Genomic DNA, 23,627 nt, shown 5'->3' with positions numbered 1-23,627 from the left:
CTGCCCCATATCAGACCACAATCCTCTCATATAAAGACAGTCAAGTTCATCTTTTGAGGTATCCCCACTCCCACTGGTGCTATTGAATATACTGAGTATATAACCCCTTCACCCCCTTCTTATTCCTCAAAATTATAATCTTAGATAAGGCAAAGCCTTTTCTTAAGATCAAAAATATGAAACTCAATACGTCAGATATTTTTAATCCTCTAGGGAAACCTCTGTCATAACAAAAGCAAAAGATGAATGGGAAAAAATAAATGCAGTGCATGTAGTATGTGACTCATACTCTTAATTTACAAAGAATTCAATGAAGAAAAAGAAATAAAGGGGGGTAGGAAAAAATGAGAAAGGTGTGTCAACTAGACGTTAAAGCGATGGGGGCATAAATGAGAATCCCTTTGTCCTTCCTGTATGGTGTAATCTTTATCCGGTTGGGTTTCGTTTATTTTTATGAAAACCTTACGACTTGTGTGTTATTCCACTCAGTTTACATTTGAGGAAAATGAGTCTCAGAGAAGTTAAATGATTTGTCCAAAGTCAGCGTGCCCTAGTCAGCTCATGTGCCCAGGACTATGTGGTTGCCCGGACCAGGCCTGGGTTCAGAGACATCTGTGGGTGAGAAGCGGCCAGGGAGCTTGAGAGGCCGTAGGGATGTCAGTGATACGCTCTTCATGAGACCGGTCCTTGAAGTCCCTTGTCCCCAAGTGCTTCATAGGAGACCAGGTCAGAATTGAGGACGGGAAGCACATCAGCTTCTGGAACTTCCAGGCCTGCCTTTCTCTAGCCACTTGTTTTCAAAATGTTGCCCCTCTTTATAACCAGAAGCCACAGAAAGAGACAGACAGACAGACAGATGATATAAATAGATAGATAGATGGCAGACAGATATTTTAAAATACATTTGCAGGGGGTACATCTTCTGGTTGGGGTAATAGTGAATTGTTTCATTATGTGTCTCTCTTTCTTTTAATTTTCACCCAAGTCTACATTTTAATTGATTTTAGAGAGAGTTAGGGAGAGGGAAAGAGAGACAGGGAGAGAGAGACAAAAACATGGATGTGAATTGATTGCTCAGACTGGGGATCCAACCTACAACCCTTCGGTGCACAGGATGACCTCCCATCCAACTGAGCCACACTGGCCAGAGCTCATTATGTCTCTTTTGACATCAAAATGTCTCTTTGAATGTTGAGAAACTAACCCTATGCTATGGGAGTTTCTAGCAGTCAGAAATTTAATGATCTATTGAAGTCTGCTATTACTGAATCAATATATACTGTGTGTTTTGTCAGAATAATTCAGGCTAGTATTTCCAGATGATAACCATCAAAACTAACTAAACACATAAATAAATAAATAAATAAATAAATAAATAAATAAATAAATAAATAAATAAATAAATAAACAAGCAAGCAAGCAAGCAAGCTAGTTAATAAAAATATGTTTATAATAATAATTATTTTGGGTAAACAAAACAAGCAATAAAAAATGAATCTGACTTTGTTGGATGGACATATGTAATTCACCCAATGACATTTCTTACTCAATAATGTACTGTAGAATTTTTATTTGATATTTCAAATAATCATTTTCACTTAAAAACAATTTCTAAAAGGATATAGAAGATAATTTTATATATATTTAATATGTTTTTACAAAAATAAGCATTGAAAAAATTTAAAGACTTCATATTGCCTCTAAAAATTATTATACAAATTACCTTATTAGACTGTTTCAAATCCATCCTAACTTTGCTCTAGATAATGAAGCTAAAAAACTTTTGAATCTCTTTCTAAAATTAAGTATATTAAAGTCATATCTACTGGAGACCAGTACTTATCCTAAAATTCCAATTAGTAGTTCAAAAGGAATAGAAGAATAATAATGTAATTTTATTTTCTCTGCATCAGATATTTTAAAATTTAAACACATAAGAAAGTAGTAATTTAATTTTATAAAAAAAAAGTATATTCAGATTCATTACCAGATGGACAAGCCACTAACTATTACCATTGGCTCAGACATACAGAGAAAGTTTAATTTTGTTTGTGTTCTGGTGGACTCCTTCCCCACCTCCTTGCACACCTGCAGTATCATAATCATATAAATGCAAAATTACTTTACATTCCCTTTTCTATTACTTCTCATTCAAAACAAATACAATAGCTCTTTTTCTTTAATATTTCACAATTTGTACACCAAATCACTTTTATTTATTTACATTTTCCAAAAACAATTTTCATCCAAACATGAATTTGTTTTTCACTGTTCAGCATACTGTCTATGGCTTATCAAACTGGTAGTTTAAACGTTGATGCAAAAATATCTTTTTACCATAGAATCGACTATCTGCATTAACTTTAATCCTATCCCTTGCAAAGAAATGTATTAAACCAATGAACATGTATTTTGGAAAACCTACTTTATGCTAAGCTTAAGTAAGCCTTTGTGATAAGTTAATGAAAAAAATAGCTGATGAAGCTTACGTCTTAATGGAGAGAGACATATAATAAACAAAAAAACACATTACCTTAGAAAGTAATAAGTGTGATGGGAATGATGGAGCAGCATAAAGAAGATCAAAGCATGGTAGAGTGTTAAATAATCAGAATAGGCCTCCATAGGGTGGTCACATTTGAGGGAAGAAAACATGGAAGAGGTGGGAAAAAGCCAAGCAGAGACAAGGGCTGGTGCAAGAAACTTAAGGTAAGATCATGTACGATGTACGTTCAAAGCTGATATTTAATATCTAATAAATTAATAATAGTGATGAAGCCTGTAAGTCATGACCCATGGGCAGTATAAATACTGAGGTTCTTCATTAAATTTAATTTATTAATTCAGGACTTTAAGCTTCTCGCCAAGCCATACATGTTCAAGTCTCTTTTCAATTATGCTCATTAACTCTCTCCGACTCTGGAAAGAAATCCACCATTTCAGCTCTAAGGAAGCTATTGCGCCCAGCCGGTGTGGTTTAGAAGGTCACGGTTCGAATCCCAGTCAGGGCACAGGCTGGGGTTGCGGGCTCCATGCCCAGTGGGGAGCATGCGGGAGCCAGCCGATCAATGACTCTCTCATCATTGATGTTTCTATCTCCCTCTCCGTCTCCTTTCCTCTCTCTGAAATTAATAAAGATTTTTTTTTTTAAAAAGTTGTGAAAAGTATATTTAAAAGTCCAAATATAATAAATTAGCACCTGGCATATAGTAAATATTCAATAAATGTCAGCACCTTGTCAATACCTTAATTTTCTTCACTTGTTCTCATTTTATGTGTGCAACTAATCACAATCTTCTACGGCCATTACTTTGAGTTTCTCTCCTGTGCATTAAAAATGTGTTGAAACAACATTTGATAGAAATTATTCCAGAAATGGTTCTGTTAATGTCAGTAGTGTACTGTTTGTGTCCCTAGGCACAGAGATACAATCCATCTAAGACTCATTACTATATCCAATTAGTTTGTTTACCTTGATTAAATTTTTGGAAGTTTACTATTCAAAACCTCAAGTTTAAACTATACAAGAAGACATTTAGAAGTACTAGTAGGAACACTGAAAAGTATAACTTTAAAAGAATATGAAACCACTAAAATAAAGATATCCAGTAAGAAGAAAGGAGATTGAGAAGGTACAGAGCTAAAGAGGAGTCTAGAGTCAAGGCTTCAATACATATATTGACTGATTGCATTGTACCCCTGAAACTAACATAATCTAATATGTCAATTACATCTCAATTAAAATAACATACAGAGAAAAAACATAGTTCACTACCACCACAATGCCTCCACCCCCTGCCCTCGACCCTGCCTATAATAGGGAAAATGTGTGACCCATTAAGTATTATTTCAAGCAGCCATTAATTATAGAAAGGGCATTTGAGTTTGTTACATACAAAAAGCCAAAACATATTTTTAAACATCCTATCTCACTCAATTACTTTATGTATTTTATATTTAAAATGCTAATAATACAAAAAGATTAAAAAAATAACAGTTTAGCAACAGAAGAAAGAAAATCATGAGAAAGAAAGCATAAATTCAGGGTTAGGATTGCCAGATAGAAATGCCTAAAATAAGTTCCGAGTAGGTGCAGAGATGTACAAATTATTGACTCTCAACTTCCTGGGGGTCAGAACCACCAAGATTAAGTTAAGAGACATGGTATCCACAAAATTAGGGAAGTGGGAATGGAGAGCAGGCCGTGTCCAAAGGGATACGTCCCTTCTAGTGATGCTGAGGCCTGAGAGGAAGTTGTTCCGTACACTGACCGGCGGCCTCAGTAACACTGACACGGACGTTTCCTATGGTTGTTTCTTTTAATGTCCGGAATACAGCTGGTGGGAAAACGCCCAAGTGCAATTCAGTAAAAGCAATTCTCCCAGGGCGGAGCCGTTGCCACCCCAGCGCAGAGCTCCCCGGTGCCTCAAATCCAGGCTGTCCCCTGGGCCTAAGAGAAAAGAGCCCTTTTAGGTGTGCAGGGTGCATCCTTCATGCTGGGAAGGATGCATTTATTTCACTCTTTCTAAAGGTGCAGGATTAAATCTATTTTAAAAAGGTAATTCCCGAAATTAATTCCCAGTAGAAGTCACGCCACACGTCTGTGAAGTGTGCCAAACAGCACGATGGCTCAATGGTCAGTCCTCCAGGAGGGAGCCTCCGTGAGAAACTGCCTTGCCTTCTTCCTCCCGAGGTCAGGGCGGCCGTGGCCCTTCTGTCTGTCACCCCGAAGACTTCAAAGCCATGCTTGGAAAAGGAGAACAGCTCCCATTTTTATTCCTTTCCCTTCAGTAGGCATGCAGAAGAGGCAACCCTTTTATTCCCTGGGGAAAAGAATTTTAGGTGTTCTTTTTTTCTGGGAATAAATGAAAAGCGATGAAACCATTATAGATAATGCATTGGCACAGTAGGGCACTAAAAATAGGACAGGTAGAAATCATTTCTCAATTTAGAATTTATGCATGACACACTTAATGGAAATCTTGAGGGCAAAAATAATATTAAATAATATACTCAAAGGTAAAAGATTTATTTTTCCTTTTTAATAAAAGTTATTCCACATATTTTAGAGGCTTTAAAACAGTAATATATTGATTTATAGTGCTGATATTTTATATGGAATATATCCCCATTGTATGGGGGCATTTTAGCCCTAAACTTTTTCTTCCAGCACCAAGGAACTGCTGCTAAGAGAAAAAAAGAAAAGAAAAATATGAGGACCATCCAACACCTAGTAGAGGTTTCCCTGGCAACAGAAATTTTCATTCATCTAGTGGTTTCAGGGCTTTCATTCAAAATCCTCACACCTCACTGAAAAGCAGGGCAATGAGAGGAGGAAACTATCAAGTGTTACTCTGAATTAGAGAGTAACCCATTTTAAAGGGTCCTGCAATTAACTTCAGAGAGTCTAACATACGTCTCTGTATATCTTTGGTGATGGTGGTGATGGTGATGATGATGATGATGGTGGTGGTTGTGGTGGTGGTGGTGGTGGTGGTGATGTTACAGAATCTTTGGGGGGAAATTTTTTTAGTGTAAGCTTTTAATCTAAAATTTTAAGATTTGCTTTTTTTGCTACCAGAACCACTTTTCAGATAATTTTTGGTACATTAATACGTAAAATTTTGTTTCTATATTCTTTTTATTTATATTTGTTATATAAATAACAAATTTCCCAAGACGATGTTAGTATTACATGATGTCATAACTTATTAGACAACATGTAAATCTAAATAAATATTTTATACATAAAATAAACTGACATAAATATAATGGCAGATTGAACTTATTGGACTTTCATAGATATTATCTTAAATATTCTCCATACTTTATTAACATATTTTTCTGGATACTTTTTAACTCTAAATGCACTTGAACTGTATAAACCAAGATTAATCTAATTTCTCTAAACCCTAAGAGAATCTTACATGTAGCCTACATTTTAGATTCTGAAATCCCAAAATGTTTGCAAAACAAAATGTTTTAAAATTTATTTTATGGAAAAACATGCTTTGAATTGACTATGATGCTATAAATATAGTCTTTATTAATCACATTTAGTTTGAATATTCATATATTTTACTGTCAAAATATGTGTTCATTCAGACTCCTTAATGTATATATTATATATGCAATTTATACCTTTCTGAAATCAAAGAAATTTTGGCTTCCATTTCCAAAAGAAGTGAACCTAAATAGATACATCATTATGGACAAAGAGAAACATCAAAAGGATAATTTGAATATAAAATAAATAGAGTAATTGCTTTGAAGTGACTCAATAAAATGATTTATGAATTTATAATGATCTAAAACAGGCAGAGAAAGCTCATCTTTAAAAGCTAATTCATATATATTATGCTATATGTATATAATTATAATTTAAATAATATAGCAAATATTTATATAGTGATATAAATAATGTAAAATAAAGCATATATATTATTAAATATATATAAATATGTTATATAAAAAAATAGAAAAACCATCAATGATTGACAATACTTGTGGGTAGAAATTTAGTGAGTATCGAGATACATGATTTCAGAATATCTCCCTATTATTTTTTAATGGATCACATAATAAAATATAGTAACTTTACAGTGGTCAACTCTAGTAGACACACCTTAAACATGGCACCAAATTTAGTGTCAAAACACTGAGGCAAACCAGAATTATTTTTCTCTTGATCTGACTTGCTGAGAACAACAACTAAAATATATATCATTCTTAGGGCATGTCTGCCACAAATGTATAAAGGGAATCTAATGAAAAAATCATAAGATAAACACATATTGAGAGATATTCTACAAAATAACTGGTCTTTGCTTCTCAAAGAATCTCAAGATCAGGAAAGAGAAAGAAAGTCTGAGGAACTGTGTCCATTTATAGAAGAGCTACGACAAGCAAATGCCATCCCAGCTCATATAATTTTGATTAAGATAATCTGCAGTGGGACTGATCCCAGTCAAAGAGAGGCCGCCCTGAACACTGTCAAGTGCAGGAAAGTGATGTTAACGATTCAAATGAAATGAACATTTTCTTCTCTCGAGACAAAAGCAACAAGGAAAGTTAAAAAATGCCTTTTCTGTGGCAACTAATGGTTGGAAATAAGTGGAAGGAAAAGAAGCAAATATATAAATATAATGGCAGAAAATTAAAGACAGTAGAAGAAAAAAGAAATATAGGAAATTTTGATGAGGGAACTAAAAGCTGCCTAGAAATATTCAGTCCTGGATATCCAGGAAACGACTGAGTTAAAGTATATGAAATAAAAATAATTGGTTTTAGTCAATAAAAAAAAATGTTCTAAAGAAACAGATCCTTGAATAGCCTAATAATTTAAAGAGCCAACACTTGCGTCTCAAACACATTTTCCTGCTAAGAAACTTCTGTTGTGAAGTATTTTGCAATGTGACTGTCCTGTTAGCTTTATTTAAAAAAATAAATATATTAAAGAGAGAATGAAAGAATGCAGGATGAATTTTATTCTACAATTAAATAATAAAAATGAGCCATTAGTTATTATGTCTTCCTCTCTATTTTTCATCATAAATGATACGGACATCAACCAAGACACACTTGAGGCTCCGACTTTTCCTCCCAGAATTTCCTCATTAAATCAGTCACTTAGACATGATTATTCTTCTTTCCATTTATTGCTACATACTTTCCATTACCTCCATCCTGACTGAGATATCCTTAGTTCAAATTTTTATTTTAAATTATCTAGTGCATTAATTTCTTACTTTCTGAATGGCTTTTCCGGACTCCAAACCTACTTGATTCTTACTAATTCATCATCCACAATCCTAAAAGTCTTGTTTTTCTTTTAAAAAAGTGCACTGCTAACTTTTTATTGTAGAAATTACTTTAGTGGTTTTCCATTGCTTGTAGGATAAGGTTATCACAGCCTATAGTTTTGAAAAATTAAAACAGCTTTTAAAAATTAAAATTCAGATGCTCGAAATTTTAATTCTCTTATAAGCCTTATATTCTTATGTGACCACTGAACATAAGATTATTTTATACTACACTACTACAGCTACTATAAATAGTAATAATAATAATAACAATAATAGCAACAATAATAACAATTATAGCTATCCATCTTGGTATTGGTGGAGGTGCCATTTCTGTAAAAAAAATAATTAGATTGTAGATATTAAAATAGTTACTAGATGGGAAGCTATGGTGCCAGTAATGCTCTACCTTTTTTTTTTTTTTTTTTTAAATGTTCTACCTTTTGATCTGAGTGCTACTTATATAAGTCAGTTCAGTCTGGGAAAAGTCACCAAGTGTAAAATTATGATTTTTTAAATTTTTAGTATATGCATTATAATAGTCATTTTTTAAAATTATGGATTTAGGAAGAAGAAAACAAGGAAAAATATGTATTAGCATTTGCTCATTTTAACAAACATCCATGGAAGATCTAAATTTTCTATTTATGATTATTAAATTAAGATTACTAAAATTATCTTAATGATTTTCATGAGATTATTATATTAGCTAGAACTAGTTACATATATAGTATATAAATTTGAATATAGATATTTATTTTCTAAGTAGCATAAAACTTCCAAAAATTCCATTCTACATCTTATAGTGGAATTTATTTTTCTGATAGATTGTTTTCAAATCATGTCCTTCAATATAGAAACAGATAAGGAATTTATCCATATTTATTGTGTCTTTCCTCAGCTCTACTGTCAACCCAAGTGTAGCTTTGTTAGCTCAGTGAGCTGGCATGAGTTTTGCACCTCAGGATGTTCACTCTGGCTAATTTAGCTACTGATCTTCTAATGTCTAGTGTTTGGCAATAAAGTCCCAGTTGGAGTTTCCAACCAACAGCAGTTTGCATTTAGTTTCTGAATGCCTGTTTTATAATCTTAGGGCCTTCCCTTTTGATTGCATGAAGACAATTGCTCCTAGGGATACCTGAACCTGAAGTGAACTGAAAATATTTTACAACTTTTGAACTTGCCAGCAGTAGAAGAGAAATTCATATCAATCCCAGCACTCGGAACAGCTGCTGCTGTAAGGTGATGTTGCTAAAAAATCCCAAAATAGAACAAGGCAAATACCATCCCTGCGAGGGTTCTACTGTGTTTTAGAGATCTCCAGCTGGAAACTTAATTGTAATTTAAACAGAGCATACAGAAACAGCTTTCCTGCATCTAGTCACCATACTTTTATTGAATTGGATAATTTAATCAATAAGTCACAATACTCTGTAGTGTAATGCCATGCCAAATTCTAGAAGCAGAGAAATTTGATGTTTTCTGCTTATTATTTCCATCTTCCTGCACTTTCTCCAGGGCTTGCTATTTCCATGCCAATCAAGTCTTTAAACACTTCTACTTTCTCTTCTTTGTGATAGTGCTCTACAGCCAAAGACCATCAGAACACACTTGGGTTTACTTTTGTTTGCAGTAAGAAAGTCCATATACATGGAAAAATATGCAGTATCTTGGTAAGAGGTTATATTACCAGAGCTCTCCAGAGAAACAGAATCAAAGGATATTTTGCATAGGCAAGGAGAGAGAGAGATAGGAATTGGCTCACACAATTATTGAAGCCAAGTAATCCCACAATCTGCCATCTGCAAGTTGGAAAACCAGAAAATCCAGTGGTGTAATTCAGTCCAAATCCAAAGGCCTGAGAACCAGGAATGTCCAATGTCCAAGGGAGGAAGGAGGTGTCCTAGCTCAAACAGAGAGAGCAAATTTATCCTTCCTCTGCTTTTTTGCTCTATTTGGGCCCTCAACAGATTGGATGATGCCCACTCCAACTGGGAAGGGTCATCTGCTTTACACAATTCAATTCAAATGCTAATCTCTTCCAGAAACATCCTTACAGACACACTCAAAAATGATGTTTACCAGCTACCTGGGTACCCCTTAGCCCAAACAAGTTAATGCACAAAATTAACCATCACAGATAGTATTAAAAAGAGCTTAGGTTGAGTTATTTTGGGTAGGGTTAAAAGAAGCAGGACTTTGTCCTTACTTGTTTACCATCAGGAGGTGGTAGCTACACTATAAATGGGTATCTCAAAATATCTATGGGGAGATAGACTGTAGTGAGGTTAAGGTCATAAGAAAGTTTGAGAATTCCTCATAGAGATATTTATCATTGATTCATTTATGTATTTACTTATTTTTGGAAGTTAAGGCAACATTTATTCAAATTCCTTGCTATGATGTTATCTAAGGCATGTGTGGTGGTTACTGTCAAGGATACAATTTATTTTAAGGTCCTCTATAATTATATTTTATTTCAGAAATATATCATATTTGACTGGTTCAAATTTGAAAGAACTTAATTCTGACCTGAGCTCTTATTGATGATAAATACATCTCTACCTATTTTATTGTGGCTTGGTCAAGTATAGTAACAGAGGGCCATAATGGACCCCTTGCTCTCCCCAGGCTATGCTCTGAATGATGAGTGTGATACCTTGGCCACTTCCAATGCAAGCTGATCCAACAGCATATTTTCCACCTTGACACCTTAATTCATGAACCAGATCATTATTGATCCAGATCCTCTGAATGACTGATCCAAAACAATGGCTCTTCCACTCACATTGATTTTACTTGGGTCGAGATCCAAGGTCTTCTCAACTGCCAAGTACTGAGGAGCAAAAGCTTCATTCATCTCCACCAAATCCATGTCCTTAAGATTCAGCCTTGTTTTCTTTTGTGCCCCATTGACAGCAGTGACAAAATCAATATCCATGTAAGAGGGATCACATCCAGACAAAGATAGTCCATAATTCTTGCCAGTGGTGTGAACTTATGTTTTATAACAGGGTCTTCTCTAGTTATGAAAGCATCAGGTATTCCTGGTGCATTGCTTGCAGTGACAGTCCCTTCTTCCTTCAGTGCTGGAGGGATTTTATTTAACTGTTCCAGGCTTGTATGGGACCAAGCTTGCTCATCTTCTGACATTACCTATTTTTCTTTTCTTCGTCTTCACCTCAGTTGATACCATCTCATTATTAAAGTAAACAGCTGCATTAGCATCCTTCCACCTCTGCTGTGACTACAAAGCATATTATGCATTCTTCTCTGATTATTTTAGGTTTTGCAGCACAATTATCTGCAGTCATTCCCATGGGGATTTGACACGCTGACCTGTTAATGCTGCTCACAAAGAATCTTCCAGCTTGAGAGCTAATACAAACTTGTTTCTAATACACATGCTTCTGACACAGAAGGGAGCATGGCTCATGTTTTTGGCTTCTCCACACAAAACAATTTAGTATCTTTAACATAAACTTCCTGATATCTATTCACAGTGGACTGAAAACCAAGCCAATCTGCACAGCATTCAATCCCAAACAGTGACACCTGCATGTGGTAACCATTCTCCTTGGTTACAAGAGCTCAAGGAAACTAGAGACCTGTTTTCAAGCTAGAGCAAAAGGAGCTAAATATAAATGTAAATATCCTCATCATATTAAAGCTTTAATCTCCTTTTGAGAAAAAAGTGAAGAAAGAATGTAGCTGTTTTATTTATATTTTCAATTATTTTGTAGTAAGATAAATTAAGTTTAAACAAACCAATGAAGGATAACCATGGCAGGGATGTTATCTTTCTGGGTCCTAATAAGAATTCAAACTGCAGTCCCGTATCCAGCATGGGGCTGTAAACTATTGTGCTGGTGGAGCTCACTACACCAGTCTCCTTTTCAGTTACTTGTTAGAGCTATGTGAACTTTTCATCTTGTGAAACTTGCCAACCTCAGGAATATTTTATGAGTTACTAGCTTTGCAACTTTTTCAGAATACATTCAAACATCACTTTTACAGGCAGCAGGACTGCAAATGTTTCTCCAAAGATTAAAAGAGTATATAAAAAGGAAACCTAGTGGAAAGAAAACTGTTGTTTGCCTGAGAACCCTCTAGTTTTCTGCAGTTTGAAATGAAGTCAGGCCTAGAGTTAGAGGGTCAGCAGACCATCCTCCCGAGGTTTATCATTCTCAATCAAATCTCTCTCTAGAAGTGCAAAAACACTATAAGTCAGAAGCTTCTTCCATTATTTTTTCCAGCATTTAACTGCTATTCTTGGGTAAAATATTACTTAATAATTTAATATTTTTAATTTTATCTTTCCTAATTACTCTTAATTCTTTTAAAATTTTTTTTAACAAATTCACATCTCTCAATATGTAATATTTATTTAATAGATGACAAAATGTGTCAAAGTGTTTTTTTTTATAAACTTTCAAAAATAATGTAAAACACACACACACACAAAAAAACCCCACACTATTCTTTTTCCAAAAAGTAGTACATTGCTGTTTTTAACCAAAAATAATACCTGTAAAAACTCAAAAGGCATTATGGAAAGCTGGATGTTAGACATAATAAATAGAGTAAGCTTGGTTTTCGATTTTCCATTAAACTGTTCTGAAAATTTGACCTGTATAACTAGCTCAATGAGAAAGATTAAAACTGATTTTGGTAAGAGATATTTGAGAGAAGACCTACATAATTGGCCTTGCTTATGAAGAAAAAAAACACACTAATGATTATAGAACATCTAATACAATTCAAGGTCTCAGTATCAGATATATTTATTTACTATCTTATATCCATTCTCTCTTTAGATATTATTTAGGGTCAGTTTATGGAGTCTCCATGGAATTTGCCCTGGATCCTTCCAGAGGAGGGCTATGCATGACCCAAGCCAAACAACATATTGAATGGTAAAAGTCCAAAGCCTCTCTATTCAGAATGAATCTCAGAAATTCATAGTACTTACATGAAGTATTTTTTTTCCAGAACTAAAAATGTAGGAACTGCAGCCATCTTTTTACTAGAAAGATAATCTGAAGGTAATTTTTTTAATTTACTGGAAACAAAGTCAAGATAAGGTAAGAGAGAAACCAAGACCTAGAATGCTGTTCAAGAAGCTGCACCAAGCCTGATCAGAAGTGGCTCCTATCTTTTCAACTAATCAACTGCTGGTCATGAAAGGCCACAGCATAATGAACCATAATGATAAACCAAATAGCCAGCAGAAGCATCAGCATCCCCAGCTCCCACTCTCCACACACCAGAGAGTCAGCTCTCCCAACTCCTCTTAAGAGGAAAGTATTTGTTGTTTTGTTTAGAAGATGAAATGAGACTTTAGTTGGGGTGGTGAATACACAAAATAATATACAAATGGTGTATGGTAGAATTGTACTCCTGAAACCTATGTGTTACTCCAATAAATTCAATAAAAAAAGAAGATGGAAAGAGAGAAGTGAGTTATTGCTGCTTATCTTTCAGATGTAATAACCAGTTAGTGAGAACACTATTCACTGTAAAATGTCTTAGATACTACTAGAGAAGTCAATGGCTTAAACTGAATAAAATCATGGCTTATACTGGAAATAAAAATCAAGGCTCACCAAACTTATTTAACTTAAAGTGACCATTAACAAAAGTAATTAATTTAAAAATTGATGAATTTGGGGAAAGTCTAAGCCAGTCAGGATGTCAGGGTAAGAAGCATAAACTATGACTTACTTTGGAAACCCAAGACACACAAATGGTCTAGCTACAAGGAATCATAAAACTGAAGGATGCAAGTTGAGGTTAGTACAATGACCTGTAACCTTTACTGTGTAGCAAAACATGATTTTATTAATCCACTCAGTAAATATTCTTCTGTAGACTATCAAGAACCACTATGATACATTTTAAGATTAAAAAGATAACCAGGATAAAATGTCTTACAGTAAAATAACATACGTTCACTGATGGAGACAGACCTGTTCGCAGATGGTTATGACACAAACATTACAAACAATATAAGGGCAGGACATAATAAGCACTCAGGAGATTGATTACTTAGCTCTTTAGTTCTGCTTGAACCAGGAAAGCTTCAACAAGGAATAAAATTAGAGCAGATAGCAAAGGAATAATGTATATTTGGCAAGTAATTAAAAGGAAGAGTTTAATCTTGAGTGAAGTAATAAAAGACGCAGAAGCATGAGGTCTGAAAGGAAATGGTGTATTTGTTACTCTGCAAATCATGTACTATTATCAGAAAGCACCAACTCACATGGTGCATGGTTGATATTAAGAAGTTTTCTTGAGGGTATTCAGATAAGCTAAAATAATTACATGGCTCATATTGGTAAACCAATTTACAATTCATAGAAGAATTTTACATTCACCACTTTATATATAACTATGTTACTCTCCTAAAAATCTCATAAAATGGCTTGACAACTTTAGGTTAATTTTGTTATGAAAATATTAAATCTTTCTAAGCCTTATTATTTAAAGCAAAGTGAAATGATTAAGAACTATGCTGAGAGAAACTGTAGTGGATAAATATGTCACCTCTTCAGAATCCATTGCTTGGTATTTTTTTAGCAAATTTATTGGTACTTTAGGATTTTTGAGATCTTAATAAATTTACAAAGGTTAGTTTTTAATAAGTGAATTTAATGAAATATTTCTTCTTTTCAATATAAAAGCTTTGATTTAAATTCATAGAGCCAAAGATGCTATGTTTTATTAAAACTGGGGGAAAAATAAAAAATAGAAAATAAATTCTCTACAAAATTAAATAAAATTTTATTCCCCTTTTGTACAGTGCAGCACTTTCTACTTTTAGTGCTCATAATTAAAATATAGAAGCAACCTCACCATGAAAATTTTATGCATAGAACCAAAAGATAAACAACTTTCATTGCTTCCCACCTGTAAGCCCAGAGAGCCAAGAGAGTTCTTTTATTTAATTAAGCCAAATTAAAATTCTAACATAAATTTAGAAACACTTACCTTCAAAATAACTGATATATGCACTTCTCTCTTATCCCTTTGCTTGCCAAGTTTTTCCCATTAGTTAGACAACCATTTATGTTATATCATTAAAAACCTTCTTTACTAAAGAGAAATTATTCAATCCAGGTATGGTCATTTTTACACAAGTACAATATGTTTTTCTTTATAATGACCTACCATTTTAATTTCTTATTTAGTTTATGATGCAATAGAAAGTTACTGTCTCACATTTCGGGAGGTTAGAAACACAAAATCAAAGTGTCAGCAGGGTTAGTTCCTACTGAGAGTTGTGAGGGAAAGTCTGTTCCATGTCGCTAACTTACTTTCTGGTTTGCAGATATTCTTTGGTGTTCCTTGGCCTGTACATGTATCACCCTGACCTCTGCTTTCATCTTCACATGGAGTTGTGTGTGTGTGTGTGTGTGTGTGTGTCTGTCTGTCTATCTCTATATCCAAGTTTCCTTCTTTTTTAAGGGTATAATCATATTGGGTTATGAACACCCTAATGAAGAAATCTTAACTTGATCATCTGCAAAAACCCTATTTCACGGGCACTGGAATTTAATACTCCAACATCTTTTTGTTACTCAACCCACACAGTGACTGATTTTGAAGTGTTTTCCTTTAAGCACACTGAGAAATTGTTTAACTGCATCACAACACCTGGGTTTTAATTCATCCCCAATTATTCATGCAGGAGTCATGTTATTTCTTCATGTTCTAAGCTTTCTCAAACATACCTGGGTATACAGGCTCTGCTTTATTTTACCTGCGTCAGGAATGAACACAAGATGTCAAAGAAGAAAAAGACCGAAATGAAAACAGATATAAGGGGCCTTAAAGAAAAGCACAGATATTTAAAAATAGAAAAAAAAAAAGTAAAACGCATCCAAAAGAGGAGTGGGAGAAAGAGGAAGAAGGGAGGGTGGGAGAGAAGGAAGAGGAGAGACAGAGGGGAGGTGGGGGAAGAATCTGGGTGGAGCGTATATTAGCCCCGGCCAGTGTGGCTCATGGGTTAAAGCTTGGGTCCCAGAGCACTGAAGGGTTGCAGGTTCAATTCCCTGTCAAGGGCACGTGCCTGGGTTGCAAGTGTGACCCCAGCCCTGGCTGGGGCTCGTGTGGGAGGTAATATGCCTCCCTCACATTGATGCTTCTCTCTCTCTCCCTCCTTTCCTCCCTCTCACTCTCTAAAAAAGCAAAGGGAAAAAGATCCTCGTGTGAGGAGTAACAACAACAAAAGAGTATATGAGAATTTTTGTATAATGCTTGCAATTTGCCTGTATGTCTAAAATTATGCTAAAATTGAAAAAGGAAAGATAAACATTACTCATTTAACCTCTTACTTGGTAGAAAGTAACATGTGAAGAGATGACAAGAGTGTTACTCTTGACTTAAGAGAAGCAGGAGATAGGTGGTAGGTTGTAATAGTGAACGATGGCACACGGGGGTCAAGGGGGCTTAGCATGACAAGGACACAGTTGGCAGAGACGGGAACACCAGCAAAGGGCAGCCGCAGCAGATGCAGTGGGGAAAGACTGCCTTTAAGTTATTCCTCCAGGAGCAGGAAACAGGAGGAGGTGTGAACAAAGAAGATGATGAACATGCTAATAAGTACATGTACCCCAAAAACATGGGCTGAAGTCTTGCATTATACATACAAGGACATTAACTACTGCCATCAGTATTATTCGGTTTAATGTAAATGTATTAAAACGATGCAGCTGGCAAGGGCCTGAGAAAACGGCCTGTATACAGAGAGTATTCATGTACCAGGGGCCAGTATGTCCTGGGCTCACAGTGGGCTCACAATGGCATTTCTAATTGTTGTGTTGCATTAATGATAGATCTTGACTTTCTTTTCCCTCATTGCTATCACCTAATTGAGCCTTTTTATTTCTTCTGACACCAATATTTCCAGATTTTCAACTTGCTTCTGATTTTGGAAAACTGAAATCCTCTGCTATTTTTCTGACATTGTAAGGCACAGAACAATTTGGCAGGACTCAATGGTCAGATTATAGTGTGAGTACCTACCTAGGTTACTGCCTCCATAAAATGGATGGACTCTCTATGTGACCACACTTGGAAAAAAAAAATTTACTCTGACTTAATTTCATGGCCTTCGCTTCTGTTATATTTTTAAGAACATCAGATACTCTCAGAGTATTTAGAGCTTTAGTTAAATATAAACTATAGATAGAAATAAAGACCAGTAAAAGACATATCTCAGGCCTAACTTCTTACATTTACTGACTTGAATGCTTAACATCTTGTTATCCAAATGAGAAACTCCTTCCATTTTTTCTAGAGAATATATATAGCAAAACAAAATATTACTGTTTGGTTCTTAAAGTAGAAGATAATAAAAGTATTTCTATTTCGATATTTTTTGGGATTCGTTTGTGTAAATAGGTTGCTTATAAATTAATTCATATATAGTGAGAATGTGTGTAAAATGCAGAATCAATGTATTTTAATGCATATTGACTGTTAGAGCTCATCAGTCAATTTACATATCTCAGCCCCAATCTACTAATGTTTTATTCAAATTTAATGTTTAAAATACTAAGAACAATCCCAAGATATAGATGATCTAACAATATTCACACTTTGCATTGTCTATTTTACAATACTGATGACACCCTAATATTCTAGTTGAATATTGGAAATCTACATAAATTTAATCTTAAAATGGCTATTTTGAAGATTCACATATTAAAATGATCAAAAGGTGACCTCTGTTTGAAGGAATCGATGGACAGTTATTAAACAGGTATAAACTTATCTAGATAATTATTTTAATCAAGTCTCAATACAGGTGACACAAGTGTAGTGTATGCCAGTCAGAATATTTGCAGTACAAGTTATCAAAGAAGGCTCAAAAATAATTTTCATAACCCATCAGGAGTTAAATCCCCAAGAATGATAACTATGAGTGACCATGCAAACACTTATAAGAATCATTTCTTTCAGAATTTCACATCCCTTGGATCTCTGGGAACACAACTGCTATTTCTTGTTGCATGGTTTTTTTCAATTAATATGTTCCTAAAACATATATTTCTGATTGTGCCATAATTACTTATAATCTAAAAGCACCATGTAAGGATAAAAATTTTCAATTGTTTTTTAATAAGAATTTGTCATAGTTATGTCTCAAAAATGCATTATTTGATCTTATTTACAGATGACATGGAGTTTTAACATACAAAAATCGAAAACAAAATCTAGACATGTTTTGAAGATGCAGGTTTAAAAAAATTAGGTGAATAGGTAGGAGAATGAATGGATATCAGATTAATAGAAATATGCATAGGTACCTAGACTGCAAGATTCAGAGAGAAGCAATAGTCAGTGCCAATCTCAAGGGTTCTGATGCCCATTTCTTTGAATTCAATTACTAGATAAGTCATTTACTAGCCATGTGTATTAGGGAGTTTACGAACTTTTTAAAAAATGTACACAATAGAAAGGCTTAATGTTAATACATCCATTTAAATGGGTGTAGTGAAGATTAAATTAATTAATCCAGACAAATGCACCTACTGGTAGTATTGTATTAGTTTACTAGGGCTGCCAAAACAAATACCACAGACCGGGAGGCTTAAACAACAAGAAAAAAATTCTCACACTTACAGAGGCTGAAAATTCAAGACCAAAGTATCAGCAAATTTGGTTTCTCTTGAGGCCTCTCTCCTTAGCTAGAAGATGGCCTCCTCATTGTATTTTCACATGGCCTATTCTCTTTTATGTGCATCCCCGGTGTCTCTTCCTTCTCTTATAATGACACCAATCAGATTGGTTTAGGGTCTCATCTTTATGGCCTTGTTTAATTTTAATTACCTCTTAAAGGTCCTATCTCACATTTCAATCACATTGAGGTTTGGGACTTCAACATTCCTTCAACATTCAAATGTTGGAGGAATACAACTCAGTCCACAACAGTATTAAATATTATTAATAATCAATATATGATTATTTGGAACATAATAAGCAAATATAATGGCCAAATTGGCAAAACTGAATTTATGTTCCAATGAATAACAGTTCTATTTATTGCATGGCTTTAAAGGTCTGAAAATAAATACACTGTGAATCAGTTTGCTGTTCCTCTGCCCAGAACCCAATTTCAGCATGAAGATGGCTATTTCAAGTTATAATCAGAGCTTTGACAGGTGTCCCCCCGTGTCATCCACACTAATTCCAGGTTCCGACAACTCATTTTTTCAACCATGAGTAATCAAATCAAATAAATTCTGCCTCCACCACATTTGTCTAGCTTTAAAATATAACATTATGCTTTAAGTTACCTGCAAAAGCAAAAGAAATGACTGAACGCTTCTTTCTCAGTCTACACTGTGCAGTCAAAAGTAACAGTGGATAATACTGCATTATCTAATTTCGAGTGATATCCTAAGAGAAATAAATTAAATGCATTAAAATATTTTTTAAATAGGGCATTTTTCAAATTTACATGACAATTTTTTAAGATAGATCATTTTGAAAGGAATTATATTACAAAAATATTTTGCTGTTGCTGTAGATTTAAAAATCCAATATTTTATTAAATAGCCATGAGATATTAAGAATGTCTTTTCTTCCAATTAATACCAACGGTTAATAAAATGCAATTAAACATAGATATTTCTATAGATATACGTATAGTCATATGGCAAAAAGGAAAGTTAATTGCAGGATTCTTTATTTTTCTCAGCTGAATAATAAAGTCAGAAATTCATTTAAGTTCCCTGGATATCAGGTTTAGCATACTTTAACCTACTCAGCCTTATCCTTAAGTACTCACAGGCAGCCTTTTCACGCCTAACATATTAAAAGAACACATTTACTTTCTTTGTTCTCTGTGATTTTTATTGTGCTTCCTATTTAGCCTTATCAGTTTTGAACACTTGGTTCACTTCCATCTCTGTCTTGTTCTATTCCAATTATTTTCAACAAAATAGACATGCATTTTTTGTCTGATTAGTTTGATCCTTGACGTAGTTAAATATCATCCCTGAAAATTGATAGTAACACAAGGAAAACATAAAGCACTGAATATTTTGGCCGGTTGAGTGTTTCAAAGTACAGCCACTGCTCCTCTGTGGAATGCAGAGGACAGTAAGGGAGGGCAAATGCCAATTCCTGATAATATGCAAAAGGCAGTCCTTGAGGATTCTTTGGAACCTATGTTTTTGCCTTTAGTTCAATTTTTCATAATGTTTTTATGCTGACACTTTTGTCTGGACAAAGGTTTCCCTGATGTTTTCATTTTTTCAATAGTCACCTCAGGTTTCAAGAAAGATTACACATTAATATTCCACTATTTGCCAACGCACTTAGTTAAAAGAAAAATTTTATTTGCCATATTTTTATGTGTGTCTGGGGAATCTCTCTGATATTAGGCACATTACGCTACAGATTAAACCTCATCAAAATGCCACAGACACTTTACTTATTATATATACTAAATATTAAATATACTGGTATATTTAATATACTAAAACTATTACTATCCAGATTATGCTTTATTGACAGAAAGACTGTTGCAAAAACTCCCAGTAAATATTTCTTTGAAATGCATTTCACTGACTCAACATGTATATCTTCTTTCGGATATTTTATGAAAAAATGTCTCTGATTGACGCCTGTAATTTTAAATGGTGTTTCTACCACTTTATTTATATTACGTATATATATTTTTTAAATCACAATATTTTCTTGCAAAAACACAAATTAAGTATGGTAATCAGTTCTGGGTTGCTCAGTTGATTTCTCACACTAATTATTATATTTCAAAATACTTTGATAATGAAAGAGTGCTTCAGCTTTGAGTGGCATTTTAAGGGCAGACCCTTTGGAAAACCCATTCAGGAGACAGTACCTCTCACTTGTTGCTATTTTCCTTCATGTTGGTGAAGCTCATTAGTGCAACTATCTCCAGCTTCTTTCTGCTCCTTTTTGAACTGTGGTTTGCCCTCTGATGACAGGAGGCCAGCCTGCTGGGTTCAGCTCTGTCCCTGGGCCCTGGGCCTGTGCCCAGTCTCAGAAAGCACACATTTTGGTCCCTTGCCCCGGGAAGAGGTTTGCACTCTGGTAGAGGGACAGAGAGACAGAGGTTTTCTCTGCAACTTTATCATCAGGAGGTCGAGCACGATTACTGAGTATAATGACATTTTCTCAAATGCTTTATACTTACTTGGGGGTGAAAGCATTCCCTGTATCGCATCCCCCTGTTGTGAGAAACAGCAATTTTCATTTGGGATCCAAGAGTTCGCATATTAGACAAATAAGCTGGCATGGCCACTGTAAACTTTTCACCTTCAAAGCTGACTCCCACATTGTGGAGAATACACAAAGAATCAAAGAAGTGCCCAAGAAAACACACTTTATTCTAAGTGCACGCGGATACGAGCCACTTTCTGTTTAACAGAGAAAAATTACCAGCGAAAGGTGTGCATTTTCCTTTCATGAGAATGGACTTCACTTTGCACCATCCTATATATTTTGCTTAATGAAATTTTCCTTTTGTGTACTTTCACTGCACGCCTAATTCCACCTCCAAAAGCAATTCACACAGTTCTTCACTGAAATAACAATAATCTGCAATATTTTATTCTTTTTTCAAAGCTATTACATAGAGTTACCCACTCAAAACTAAATGCACATGCTGTAGGGGGAAAAATCCATTAAGGAAATTTGGAGCCAGTATTTGTATTGAAATTCACAGCGCGATACAAAGCAAAGCAAGAAAAAATTGTTACCACCATTATAGGATTGGACTTAATGGGAATCTAGGGTATCGCCCTGCCATTGGCAGCTAGGAAAATTGATTCACTTTGTAATGGCCCAGAAAAAAATTACCTTAATATGACATTAAGATACATTTTATTTTGTGTTTTAAGAATTTAAAGAATTTTATTTTGAGAGTAGCATGAAATCATAGACTAAAAGGGAAGATACAAACACCTAACAAAATAAATATGAAAAAATGAAAGCACAAACAGTTTTCTGAACTCCAAAAGAAAACATATATAAATAAAGTGAATAATTTGGATTGATGGCAACAATGTGCTGAATTATGTTAATCACAAAGCTCTAGCAAAACTGTCTAATTATATATAAATTTGTCTGTATATTAAGAGAGCCACTGAAGAATATTTAATTTAGAAATTCAGGATTTCAAAAATTTTGATGTTATTGTTATATACTACTGATCTTCGAATTGAAATTACTTTTACTCAGTCTCTTAGATGTTTATATACTCATAATTCATAACTGAGTCCAGACAGGTCTACTATTTAAATGGATTAAGAGTAGTTTCAGAACTACTATTCATTGTATTTATATAATGCGCCATTCAGGTGTGTGTTACTAAAACTGCTTTTGGGCAGGGGGAGGTGGTATGTCTTGTTGGTTTTCCTGGTGTAAGTGCTCACACCAAGGCTGCTTTCAAGCTGCCAGTGTGATGCTACTGAATGGGAGTTGCAAAAAGATGCTTACTTTTCGGCATGTCAGTGTGAGCTGGTTCCAGCACAAAAATATATTGGTTGGGAGGAAATTCTGCAACATTTTGAGGTGTCAATTGTAATCCTTTTTTAAAGATGTGGAAAGTGTGGTCTTACATATTAGTGAATTAACCACAGATAATAAATATATCAATAAAGAAAACTTTAATTCTAAAAGCTGTACTCAAGGTAAATAATGGTTATGACCATCTACACAACAGTGCAAAAAATGCAACCAACTTAATAGATCAAAAATTAGATTAGAAGCAAGAAGTAGAAAGAAATATATTTATTGGAGAAGAATTTAACACACCACTGTGAGTCCAAGAATAGTCACAAGGACAAAAAAGCAAAAATGTAAAAGATCTAAACAGTATCATAAAAAAATCTATGGAACTCATAAAATATGCCAGTACTTAAAACAATATCAGAGGATATAATTTCTTCCCAAGTAAACACAGGACTCACAAACACGGATCATATATTAGAACACAAAGAAAACAATAAATTTCACAGAGTAGAAATAATGCAGCCAATATTTTTATCACAATGAAAAGAAAATTAAAAAATAGAAACCAGAGATTAATAACAAAACAAAAAGTACAGTACTTAAATAAAATGAGTAAATTTCATAAAAATGCAACTTAATACTGATCCAAGAAGAAACTGGAAACAGCTTATAACTAATAAGAAATGTAATTTGTTTTCAAAACTTCTCAAAAGAAAGCCCAGATCCAAATGGTTTGACTGGTGAATTCTATCAAAACTGAAAGAAGAAATAGCCCTAATTTACATGAAATATTTCAGTGTTTAGAGGAAGAGAGATCATTGCTTAACTTGAATTGTGAGGATGGCATAATCATTAAGAAAATCTAGCAAAGTTCTTACAAAAAAAAAAAGAATTGTGACCAATGTCCCTTATGAATATAGGCAACACATTCCTTATTGTAATTTTAGCAAGTCAAATCCAATAATACATAAAAAATATGATATGTCATAACCAAGAAAGATTTATCCAATAAAGTAAGGTTGAAATAACATTGAAAAAAATCAACTGACATAAATTCACTATATTAACAAGATAGAGGAGGGGGCTTATTATCATTTTTGGTACGTACAGAAGAAAGCATTTCAAAGTTTTAAAAATATTTAACTTTAGTTAATAATCAAAATGGTCAGTATATTAGGAATAGTAGGAAACCTCCTAAAACTGCTAAAGGACATCGATCAAAATTCTTCACCCTTAATGGTGAGGAGCGGAATTCTTTCCCCGAGTTTAAGCACAAGACAATGATACCTGCTTTCGTTACTACTGTTCAGCATTGTA

The 23,627-nt window shown here is 34.2% G+C and overlaps 1 pseudogene; it reads right to left on the bottom strand.

Moving 5' to 3' along the window:
- Positions 1–10,372: 10,372 nt before the first annotated feature.
- On the bottom strand, positions 10,373–11,363 carry LOC107523820 (3-ketoacyl-CoA thiolase, mitochondrial pseudogene; annotated as a pseudogene).
- Positions 11,364–23,627: the final 12,264 nt, after the last annotated feature.

The sequence above is a fragment of the Miniopterus natalensis genome, chromosome 8, assembly GCF_054644295.1.
Source record: "Miniopterus natalensis isolate mMinNat1 chromosome 8, mMinNat1.hap1, whole genome shotgun sequence".
Taxonomy (NCBI): Eukaryota; Metazoa; Chordata; class Mammalia; order Chiroptera; family Miniopteridae; genus Miniopterus; species Miniopterus natalensis.
Note: the sequence above shows the minus strand (reverse complement) of the source record. Positions and strands in the feature narration are given on the sequence as shown.